Source organism: Elephas maximus, chromosome 4, assembly GCF_024166365.1.
Source record: "Elephas maximus indicus isolate mEleMax1 chromosome 4, mEleMax1 primary haplotype, whole genome shotgun sequence".
Lineage (NCBI taxonomy): Eukaryota > Metazoa > Chordata > Mammalia > Proboscidea > Elephantidae > Elephas > Elephas maximus.
The window spans coordinates 183,222,109-183,234,131 of NC_064822.1; positions in this window are offsets into that span (position 1 = coordinate 183,222,109).

Genomic DNA, 12,023 nt, shown 5'->3' on the forward strand with positions numbered 1-12,023 from the left:
CTGCTCCTGCTGCCACTCCAGGCTCTCAACCCAAGCAGCGGGGCAGAGGAAGCCCACCGCAGGGAGCGGTCCCGCCAAGAGAGATGCGCTCACATTCCCAGACAGGCCGGGCACATTCCTGTCGGGGTGTTCTGCCACGTGCCCCGCCTTGCTGCCCTGCACACAGTGCCCATTGTCTGCCCCGGAGACTTTGAGCCGCCGCCGCGCCCGGCCTCCACCTCCCCACAGCCACCCCATTCCCAGGTGGGGCTCCACAAGCCAGAGCACCCCTCTCCGGTCCCACTGCTGTGCCATTTGTCTTGGAACCAAGCAAGGACCAGAGAGGGGAAGTGACTTGCCCCAGCCCACACATGCCCAAATCCAGGCCCCTGGGCACCAGCTGGCTCTTCCCTAAGACCCCCTTCTCCTCCTCACCACCCCCCTACATGGCTGAGCACCCACTCGACAACGCAGACCTAGCCCCCCAGTGCCTCCATGGGCCAGGCCCTCTAGGAACCCTGCCTCACTGCGCACCCCAGCAGCCCTGCCCCTGCATGAGTGTCCCCATTTTACAGACCAGGAAGTGGACTCAGGGAGGAAGGAGCCTGCCAAGGCCACCCAGCGAGGAAACCACTGACACGAGCTCTAGCCCAGGCCACGAGTCCCCAGCCCACGCTCTTTCCACCCCCTGAAGCCAGGGTGCAGCTCAGCTCCAAGCAGGCCTGGGTGGGAGGAATTCAGGGTGCAGCCAAGGGGAAAGTGGTGTCCAAACAAAACTTTGTGGAGTAATGTGCTGGATAGGCAAGGCGGGCAGGCCCGAGAAGCCGGAGCCTGGGTGTCTTAGTTATCTAGAGCTGCTATACAGAAATATCACAGCTTAGGAAGCAGAAGTCCAAATGCAGGGTCGGCTCTAGGGGCAAGGCTTTCTCTGTCAGCTCTGGAGGAAGGTTCTTGTCTCTTCTGAGCCTCTGCCTCTGGGGGATCTTCACTTCACCGTGGCTTGGGATCTCTCTTCCCTCCATCTCTGCTCTGCTCCTTTGTTTAATCTCTTTTACATCTCAAAAGAAATTGACTCAAGATACACCTTATACTAATTCTCCCGCATTAACGTAATGGGATTATAACCACAGGTATTTAAAAAAAAAATTGCCCTTGAGCCAATTCCAACTCATATCAACCCTATAGGACAGAGTAGAACTGCCCCATAGAGTTTCCAAGGAGCACCTGGTGGATTTGAACTGCTGACCTTTTGGTTAGCAGCTATAGCATTAACCACTATGCCACCAGGGTTTCCACCACAGGTGTAGAGGTAGGAATCTACAACACATATTTTGGGGGGACATAATTCAATCCATAACACTGGGTTTGCTTGTTCCTTCACCCAACACATGTTTACAATGAGATCTCATTCTAGGCAAGGAGGGTGCTAAGAGCTGCAAATGCTCCTAGCCCAGGGTAATGGGAGCCTGTTCAGAGAGAAAACAATAGACACGGAGTAGTCAGATAATAGGTAGTAAATCTGGGGACCTCCTTGTCTAAAATACTACCCCCTTCACTTCTCATCCCCCTCCCGGGGGTTCTCTGCCTCCTTAGCTTTGGTCTCAATCTAGTCTAACCTTGCTGCTGTTAATTGCAGTTGGGTTGGCCCTGACTCATGGCGACCCCACGCACGACAGGACACGTTGCCTTGTCCTGCACCATTCACTACTATTGGTATGTTTGAGACTATCAGACAGCATTCTGTTGTGATCCATAGTGTTTTCACTGGCTGATTTTCGGAAGTAGATGGCCAGGCCTTCCTTTCTAGCCTGTCTTAGTCTGGAAGCTCTGACGAAACCTGCCCACCATGGGTGGCCCTGATGGTATTTTGAATTCTGGTGGCCTAGCTTCCAGCATCATAACAATGCACAAGGCACCACGATATGACAATCTGACAGATGGCTGGTGGATTCTAGCCTATGACAATATGTATCAGTATATACTTGCTTTATGGATTTCCCTCCTAAGGATCTTTGCACTTGCCGCCCCTTCCCCTGGGACACCCTCACCCCAGAGAGGCTCATGGCTCCCTCCCTCACTTCCTTCAGGTCTCTGTCCAGACACGACCACCTATAGAAATAGCAACTCCATACTCTTTCAACCTAACAACAGAAGACAAACAACCCAACTGAAAAATGGGCAAAAGACGTGAACAGATGTTTCACCAAAGCGGATATTCAAATGACCAACAAGCACATGAAAAGATGCTCAATGTCATTAGCCATTAGAGAGATGCAGGTCAAGACCACAGTAAGATACCACCTCACCCCCAATTAGAATGGCAATGATCAAACACAGAGAAAACAACAGGTGTTGGAGAAGTTGTGGAGAAACTGGAAGCCTCGTCTATCGCCGAAGGGAACGTAAAATGGTACAGCCACTGTGGAAAACAATTTGACAGTTCCTCAAAAAGCAAACGTAGGACGACCATATGACCCAGTAATCCCAATTCTAGGTACATACCCAGAAGAAGTGAAGGCAGGAATGCAAACAGAAGAAACCTACGCACCAATGTTCATTGCAGCACTTTTCACCATAGCCAAAAGGTGGAAACTACCAAAATGTGCGTCCACAGATGAGTGGATAAATAAACTGCTACACACACACGATGGAACGCTACTCAGCCACAAAGAGAAATGAAGCCCTGGTACGCGCCATAACATGGACGCACCTCGGAAGCATGACTCTGAGCGCAGTAAGTCGGCTGTGAAGGGACAAATACTGTACGGTCTCAACTATACGAAATAAACAAATATGTAGAATCCAAAGCTTACCTGTGGTTACCAGGGTGGGAGGGAGGGTGGAAGGAGGAGTTTTTTCTTAGGGGGCACTGAGTTTATGTTAATGAGACGGAATAATTTGGAAAAGGGCCGTGAGAATGGTGGCACAACTTGAAGGATGTAATCAATGTCACTGAATTAGCCATGTAGGAATTGTTGAAATGGTGTGTGTTTTGTTATATCTTCACCACAGTAAAAAATTTAAAATAAAATAAATTAAAAAAAAAATAGCAGATCGACTCCTACCCTGCGCCCGGCATCCTGACTCCCGCACCTGCATATTTACCTTCACAGCTCTTCCCACTGAGTGACAGCTTAGCCACTGTTTGGCCTGTTGAACATCTGCCCTTGCAGGCCTTGCTCGAAAGGAAGGTCGACGAGAGTTTGGATTTTTATCTGTTTTGCGGGATGAAGCCAATGAATGAAGAGAAGACTCAGGATTTCCAGTTCACCTTTTTAATTCAACATACCCATGAAACCGGCCCCCAGATGACACGGAACACTTCTGCCCTCTGCCCCCTTCTGGTCAGCACCCACACCTGGCCCCCAAGGGTGATCCTCTCCTGGTTCTATCGCCATTGGTTCTACTAGCTTTTGTTCTTTGCCTGAATGAACTCACACAGCATGGGCTCCTCGGTGCATACTGGTGAGATTAGTCTGTGTGGCTACATGGAGCCAGGGTGATTGGTGCATTTGCAGCTAAAACACCTAGGGGAACAGCGGTGCCATTTCCTAAGTGGGGGACGGTCAGGAAGGAGCAGGATGGAGGGGATACACAGCCCTCTTTTGGCCCATGGGCAGACTCAGGGAGGTGTAGAGGAGGTGGCTGGGCACAGGGCTGGGGTGGGAGAAGGTGAGGGCTAGAGGTGAAAAATCAGGTAACATCAGCTCATTGACGACTTCTGAAGCCACAAGCATTGGTGTATTTTTGAATCATCTCTAACACTGATGGAATCGTGTCTGGATTCAGGGTACCTACCTCCCTCTACCGCCCTGCCATGTGGCAGCTGAAGGAACCAGTTTGGAGCTGACCCCTATCTCGGGAGAGGCTTTGAGGCCCAGAAGGGGGGATTGACTTGCCCAAGGTCACACAGCTGGTTAGAGTTGAGCCAGAACTCCTTGCTCTGCCCGAGCCCCTGCCCTGGCCTCTAGGCGCTCCAGTTTAGTTTGGGGAGGACTGACTCATAGCCAACTCGGGATCAAGCCCACAGTGACCGTCCAGGAAGCTGGAGGGGTTCCGAGTAGCAGCATAACCCTGGAGGCTCCCCATAGACAGCAGGCCTGGCCCTGGACCCAAGGAGCCTGAGGCAAAGTAACCCCTATGTGAAGTCACCATCTCTCCAGCTGCTACATCATTATCCAGCCAGACTGCTCCAGGCTACACAGCTAGTGGACCAGGCTAGCTGAGGCAGGGCCAGGTGGGCACCTCCAAATACGCCACCAGCCCCAGGTCCAACCTCTCTCTGCAGCCAAAGGCCCCTAAAATGTGACTGGCCCCATCTGCCTTGGGAGCCAGAGTCGGAGGACAACCAGGCAAGGAAGGCACCCCATCACCATCTAAATACCTCATTTTAAAGACGTGGAAACTGAAGCTGAAGAAGGCAATTACTAGTCCAGGGTTAAATGGCAAGTGAGGTGCAGATCCAGGACAGGAACCCAGCGCTCCCGGCTCCCAGCACAGTTGCTCTCCCCTCCAGGCATGTCCTGGGACATCTTGCCCAGCCAAGGGTCACTGTCCCCAGTGCCCTGTTGGGTTGAGGTGATAGGAGAGGCAAGAAGGACAGCAGACATCAGGGGGTGTGTTCAAGAAGGGGAGCCACAGGGTACAAGGCCAGGTGGCCCCTACCCTCAGGATCCCACAGTCTAATAGAAGGGTTGGGGCAGCAGACGAAGCAACACACCAACGTCTTCAAACATGGTAGGAAGTGGGCTCAGGGTGTACTCCTGGGCCATCAGGGAGACCTTCTTGGAGGAGGCAGCTCCACAGGATGAGAGGTCAGCCCTGGGCACAAACCTGCATCTCCAGCCCTGGCCACTCCATGGCGCTGTAGGCTCTAGTCTCCATATCTCCTCACAATTGAGCATCTCAGCTTTGTAGTTAGCTGCCACGGAGTTAGCACCCAACACGTGGGGACCCCAGGCACAGCGGGAGGAAATGCTGCCCAGTCCCGCACCATCCCCGTGATCTGTTGCAAACTGGACCGTTGTAATCCACAGGGTTTGCACTGGCTGATTTTTGGAAGTAGATCACCAGACCTCTCTTCCTGGTCTGTCTTAGTCTGGTAGCTCCGCTGAAGCCCGTTTAGCATCATAGCAACCCTCAAGCTTCCACTGACAGACAGGTGGAGGTTGTGCATAGGCACATTGGCTGGGAATTGAACCTTCGTCCCCTACATGGAAGGCCAGAGTTCTACCACTGAACCACCACTGCCCCCATCCTTCCCATCACTGTACCTCAGCGCATAGCCCATGGCTGCTCCTGGTCCCAGTCTCCATCCTTCCCCACCTGCACTATTGCAATAGCCTCTTCTCTGTTCCCCCATCTCCTGCCCTGACACTCCACAGTCAACTCCCCACCCAGCAGCCAGGAAAAAAAAAAAAAATTTAGACCTAAACGATGGATAACATGATGTCATACAGAATAAAGCACAAGATGTTTCCCCCAGCTTCAAGGTCCTGGGAGGCTCTCTGACCCACCTCCCACCCCTCCTCTCCCCTGCAGCCTCACTAGCCCATCACGGATCTTGATAACCCTAAAAGCCCGTGCCAGCCTCTCCCACTCCCCCTGGCTTGCCTGACTTGGCCCCCCGACAGTGCAGACCACCTTCTGCTCATCCAGGTCTCTGCCCAAAGGTGTCCCCTCCAGGAGGAAGCAGACCCCAGCCACTCTCTGACCCAGCACCATTTGATTTTTGTCTTTGTAAATGCTCTCCCTCTGCAATTATATCACAGGTTGTGTCTGCATTTGTTTTCTGTCCCCTCCACTGGAATGTAAGCTCCATGTGGACAGGACTCCTTTCTCAAAGTCTCACTCATGGCTCCCCAGCACCTAGTTCAGGGTCAGCACACAGTCGACGCGCAACAAATTCTTCTTGAAGCAGTGAATGAATCCACGTTATTGTCGTTGTTAGCTGCAGTCTGGCTGCCCCTGACTCAAGGGGGCCCCATGCACAACGGGACAAAACGCTGCCAGTGCTGCATCATCTCCAGGATCGGTTGGCCGATTTTTGGAAATAGGCCACCAGGCCTTTCTTCCTAGTCTGGAAGCTCTGCTGAAACCTGTTCAGCATCCTAGCACACAAAAGCCTCCGCTGACAAACGGGTGGAGGCTGCACATGAGCTACATCGGCTGGGGATGGGACTCGGGGCTCCCCCCGCGTGGAAGGTGAGGATTCTACCGCTGAACCGCCACCACCCCCGGGAGAATCCACAGAAGCGTATAAAAGAACTGTGAGAGCTGTTACCATCTGTACACATGCGAGGGCTGAAGTGATGACATTACAGAGAAGTGTTGGGGGACATGGTCCACAGAACCCCTCCCCATGTGCTCACTCCCACTTCTTTTCCCAACCCCTCCCCCACTCCCACCCCAGCTTGCCCTCCTGGATGTTCCCAGGCCAAGGCTTCCTCTCCCACCTTCACTCAACCCCTGTCTTCCAGCTTGTCGCCCTGTCCCTTCCCACAATTCCTTCTTCCCCGGGGCTTTTTGGGAGCGAGAGGGAGGATTCCTGGCCCCAGTCAGAAGAGGTGCTCTGGCAGGCTGAGACCGCATGCACACGCCAGGGACAGCTCCAAATTCCAGCTCCCATGGGCCTGCTGGGAGCCCATCAAGGGGGCCAGGGAAGGGCATGGAGCCCCTCCTCACAGAAGCCAGGAGGGTGGGAGAGGCAGGCAATGGCCCACCACCTTCACTGCCTAGATGGAAAGACAGAGGCGCCTGGCATCAAAACTGATGGCCAGGGGCTCAGGGATGGCCAGGTGTGGGGGAGGGGAGGTCTATAACCAGCGTCCAAGCTTCTGGGGAAGAAGAGGAGGCATCTGAGGGCTGATTAACATGATACCCAATATCTGTCCACATTGCGGGGGAGAGGGGAGTGACACAGCGGAAAGAGCCCTGGTTTGGCAGTAGGGGGTCCTGGGCTATCCACAGGACCCCAGGAAAGTCCTGCCCCCTGTCTGTGTCTCAAACTCCCCATTTGTCCCATAAGGAGGTTGACCTAGGTGGGCCCACACAAGCAATCGCTGAGTTCAGGGATGGCACAGGTTGGTGGTCTTGGGGCAAGGGAGAGGGTGGCAGAGCTGTGGAAAGCTCTTGACCTGGCCTCTTCCAGGTGGATCCCTCTCCCGTCCCTGTCCCCTCCCTGCCCTGGGTCAGGGCCAGGAGTGATGGGCTCAGGCAGCGGCCCCTGCCCAGCTGTCAGCACTGGAGCTGCCGCCAACGCCCACACCAGTGCACCTGGCCTGCCACTTCGCCACCACCACTGCTCCTGCCCCAGCTCCTCCTCTGTTCCCCCTCCTGTGCCACCGCAAGCCACAGGGTGGCATTGGAACTACAGGCTCTTGAATTCAGACTTCCAGAACCACAGTGCCTTTGAACTAGAAAATTCCATAACCATGGGCTCTTACAACCAGAAAATTAAATTCCAGGCCTTTTGAATGTTGGAACATTTTCCATCCCAGGCCTAGGAACTCTTGGAATCAAATAATTTCAGAAATGCGGCATCTTGCAAACCAAAGTCAGAACCACAGAAGCTTGGATTCAGGGAATTCTGGGAGCAGGGGCTCTTGGAACCAGACAAGTCCCAAATGGTGGAACACCAATCCCGTTGTCCCAGAGGACATGAGCCCTGAGTTCTTCTCACCACCCAGACTAACAGACACTTAGGAACAAGGCAAGCTGGGCTCTGGGACATTGGATGAGACCCCTGGCTCCGGGCATTTACCCCCAGCTCAGGCCACAAACAGCAAAGACAGGAAGGAAGAAGGGAAGGGAAGGGGCACTCCTAAGGAACATCGAAGGAGCTGAGTGCCTCTCCTCCCGGCCCCAGGAGGCCACCTTTGCCTTGGCCAAGAGCCAGAAGGAGGAGAGAAAGAACGACGTCGATGCCACAGGGTTTGGCGGCGGGTCTGTGGTCAGAGGGGGTGGCAGGATCTCCCCCCACTTCCCACTACCCTGTGGGAGCTTGGAATTTTCTCCTGGCAGGAAAGGCCCACCCTCCCAGGAATGGAAAACAATCCTTGGCATCTGGCCCCCACGGGCGTGCAAGGTCTCTGACAATCAAGCATTATTAGGCTCTCTGCCCCACCCGCAGCCCAGTGCAAAGGGGAAACCAAGGCAGTAGGGTCTCTGTCTATGTCGAGAATCTGAATGTGCCCCTGACAGATTCAAGGTGCCTCTGATCGCAGAATGCCAAAGCTAGGAGAGCCACAGGGAAAGGACACCATCAGCAGGGCAAGTGGGAACTAAGACCCGAGAGGGCAAGTCCTTTGCTCAAAGTCACCCAGCAACAGAGTGTCTTATTTCCTCTATTAAGGCACATTTCCAGAACCTCCCCCCGCCCCCCACCAGGAAGCTTTCACAGATCACTCTCCCCTGGGCCCCTTTGGCCCTTATAAACTTCACCACTCTGCAGAGTGGTGTGCTCTAGCCACTGTGGCCTTGATTCTGAGTGTAAAAATGTCACATCTTCCTAGCCTATGCTATGATGGTGTCTCTCCATTGGCCTGGAACCGGACTCTGCTCCCGATTTCCCTGGGGACAGTACTTAGGGCCCTGTGAAAGGTGGGCTGGTGGCTACACTCCAGCTCCATCTCTGGATCCCACTGGACACCTGTCTCCGGGAATGACCTGCAGCCCCCGCCCCCAGGCTGTCTGCTATCTGCAGGCTGGGGCCTCACTGCTCAGCATCCTGCCACCAGTTGGCCCTTCCCTCTTTCTCAGACAATTTCTCCTCCCCCCTGAGGCCTCAGCTGAGATGGCCTTTCTCAGAATCCCTCCCTGGGGTGGGCGCCTCCTCTGGACCACTCTGGGCTTCCGTTTCACGCCTCTGCCTGGGCGCCAGCTCCAAGGACTGGCCCGGGCACCCTCAGGTTAGGCCCTGCCACCCTTGAGCGGGATCTTAGACTAACAGCCCCTTCAAGGATATACCGTGGCTGGCTGCTGGCCTCAGCCTCACACAAGCATCCACTCAGCAAACCCTCAGAACAGCAACAGGAAGTGGGGTCTTGTCTTCTCATGCCCATTTTTCAGATTGTGAGACTGAGGCATAGAGTAGTCAGATTGCCCCCTCAAAGTCGTGTTGTCAGTAAACAACAGAGCTGGGATTGGGAACCTGAAAGTTCCACTCTGGAGCTGTCCCCATACCCCTCACTGCCCAGGGAGGTGAGGGAGGGAGAGATGTGCAGAGCCCCACAACACCAGGGAGCCTCAGGCACCTAGGCCAGGAGCCTCTGGGCCAGAGACCACCCAGCTCTCCCCTTGAGGCCCCAAGAGGGGATGTTCCTTGCTCGAGGTCTCACATACACACACACACACACACACACACACACGCAGACACACATACATATAGACACGCAGAGACACACATGTAGACACACACAGACACAGTTTCACACGCAATCACACAGTCACACACGTAGACACACAGACACACTCTGACACAGTCACATACATGTAGACACACAGCCTCACACACACAGTCACACCGTCATGCACATGTAGACACACACAGACACACTTAGTCACACACATGTAAACACACACACAATCTCACGCACATAGTCACATACATGTAGACACACAGTCTCACACAGTCACACAGTCATGCACATGTAGACGCACACAGACACACAGTCACATACAGACACACACAATCACACAGTCGTATGCATGTAGACACACAGACACAGTCTTACCCACACAGTCGTATAGTCACACACGTAGACACACGCAGACACACAGTCTCACACACACAGTCACACACATGTAGACATGTAGACACACACAGACACACAGTCCCACGCAGACGCAGACACACGCCTTTGGCTCCTCGGGACCGGCTGCCGGAAACACTCGGCTGCCCAAGCCCTTTTCACTTCAGCTTTTCCTAAATTTGCTTTGAGGAAGTCGTCACCCCCTTGGAGCTCTCCCCAGTCTCTCACGCGCTCCATACCACATCCCTTTCCAGCCCCACTTCTCTGGAAGCCTGAAGAACAGTGACATAAATAGGGGGCACTGCCCTGACGGGAGCAGGGGGGACAGTAAACACATCAACAGTCTGCTCTGCAGATGTTAGCGGGGGAGAGGCCAGGCCAGCAGGGTGTGGGCAGGTGGCAATTTTAAGGAGCATAGTCAGGAGGGCTCACTGAGAAAGTGGCGTCTCTGAAAGTTTCTCGGGAGGAGAATATTCCGGGCAGAGGGAAGAGCCAGTGCAGAGACCCTGAGGCAGGAGTGAGCCTGAGGGACAGAAATGAGCACGAAGGGAGGGGAGGCCAGGAAAGGCCTGGGGGCCACTGAGGTGAAACGGGCTTTTACTCTGCGTGTGGTCGGAGCCACAGGGGGTTTGGAGCAGTGACGGGGTGCAGTTTGATTTAGGTTTGAACAGGATTGCTCCGGCTGCTCGGTGGATACTAGAGGTGAGAGTCCAGGACAGAAGCAGGGGGACTGGCCAGGAAGGACTAGTAATAGTCCAAGAAGAGATGGTGTGTGCTGCCCAGAAGCAGGACCCCTGGGTTGACCATGGCCATGCTGCCCTGACCATCACAGTGAACTTCCGGGAACCCTGACATGGAGGGGTGGGCAGGAGAGTCCTCCATGAGGAGGAAACGTTGGAGCTGAATGCAGAAGGGCAAGTTGTGTTAACCAATGTGGAAAACAAGGATAAGCATTTGTCTGAAGGCTTTGAGGTGCTAACCTCCTACATCTATAAAAAGGCTTCCTCTCCTTTCCCTCCTCCAAGTAAAACGGGCCCAGGAGAGCCTGAAAAGGGGGGCAGGGGCAGCCCGACTTCCTCTTCTGTGAAATGGGGTCCTCTTAGTGCCTGCCTCACCCAGCTGCGAGGAGCAAAGAGGCCAAGGGTGGTGCTGGCACACAGCAACGGACAAGCCCTGAGATCACCCTCTCCTCCTCACTCATCCCATTCCAGCCTGGAGAACCAGGCCCCACACCATGAGGGGCAATCGAAGGTCTCAGGAAAGGCCTCCCACCGTCCCTCCCAACTTGCTTTCTGCATCATCCCTTTGAACTCTGACTTTCCCACCCTTCCAGAGCCATCCATTCGCATTCAGGTTAGCCTTCACAACTCATCTCATGGCTCCCTCTCTCAGAAAGCCTTCCCTGATTGCTGCAGCCCACCAGGTCTCTCCCTCTCCTCACTTTGCACTGGCCTTTGGCTGAAAGGCCCTGGGAAATCTTATGTTACACAGGAGCTCTCAGGGGAGCTGGGACTGGAGCCAGGCTTCCAGGTGCCCCACCCGGTCACCTCACTGCCCGCTACACTGCGAAGCCCATGCGGATGTTATTTGCTGTGAGCATTTGTTAAGTGTATTATAAGACATGTCACACAGGCCAAGGGAGAGGGAAGGATCTCCCGTGTCACAAGCTTCTCTGTGGCCTGCTCTTCTTGCTCATGAGGGATGATGACATGCGGTTCCGTGGCCAGGCACGAGTTGCAGAACCCCTGCCGAGCGGGCCGCACTCTCCTTCCTCTCCTCTCCGGCCTGCAGACCTCTGTGTTATTTCCTGGTCTTTGCTATCCATCAGGTTTTAAAGATAAAAACAAAGTCTGCAATTTCTGAATGCAACCCAAAACCCAAACCCTCTGCTGTCAAGTCGATTCCGACTCATAGTAACTCTACAGGACAGAGTAGAATTGCCCCACAGAGTTTCTAAGGAGCGCCTGTTGGATTCCAACGGCCAACCTTTTGGATAGCAGCCGCAGCTCTTAACCACTACACCACCAGGGTTTTCCCTGAATGCAAAACCATGTGTAAAACCAGCCCCGACAGGCAGGGGGCTTATTCATAGGGACGTGCCCCAAAACTCATTGCCATCGAGTCGATTCCGACTCATAGCAACCCTAGAGGACAGAATAGAACTTCCCCATAGTGTTTCCAAGAAGTGGCTGGTGGGTTCGAACTGCCAGCCTTTTGACTAGCAGCTGATCTCTTAACTACTGCACCACTAGAGACATCCAGTAGGCACTTTATTTGGTCCTCTATTCCAGT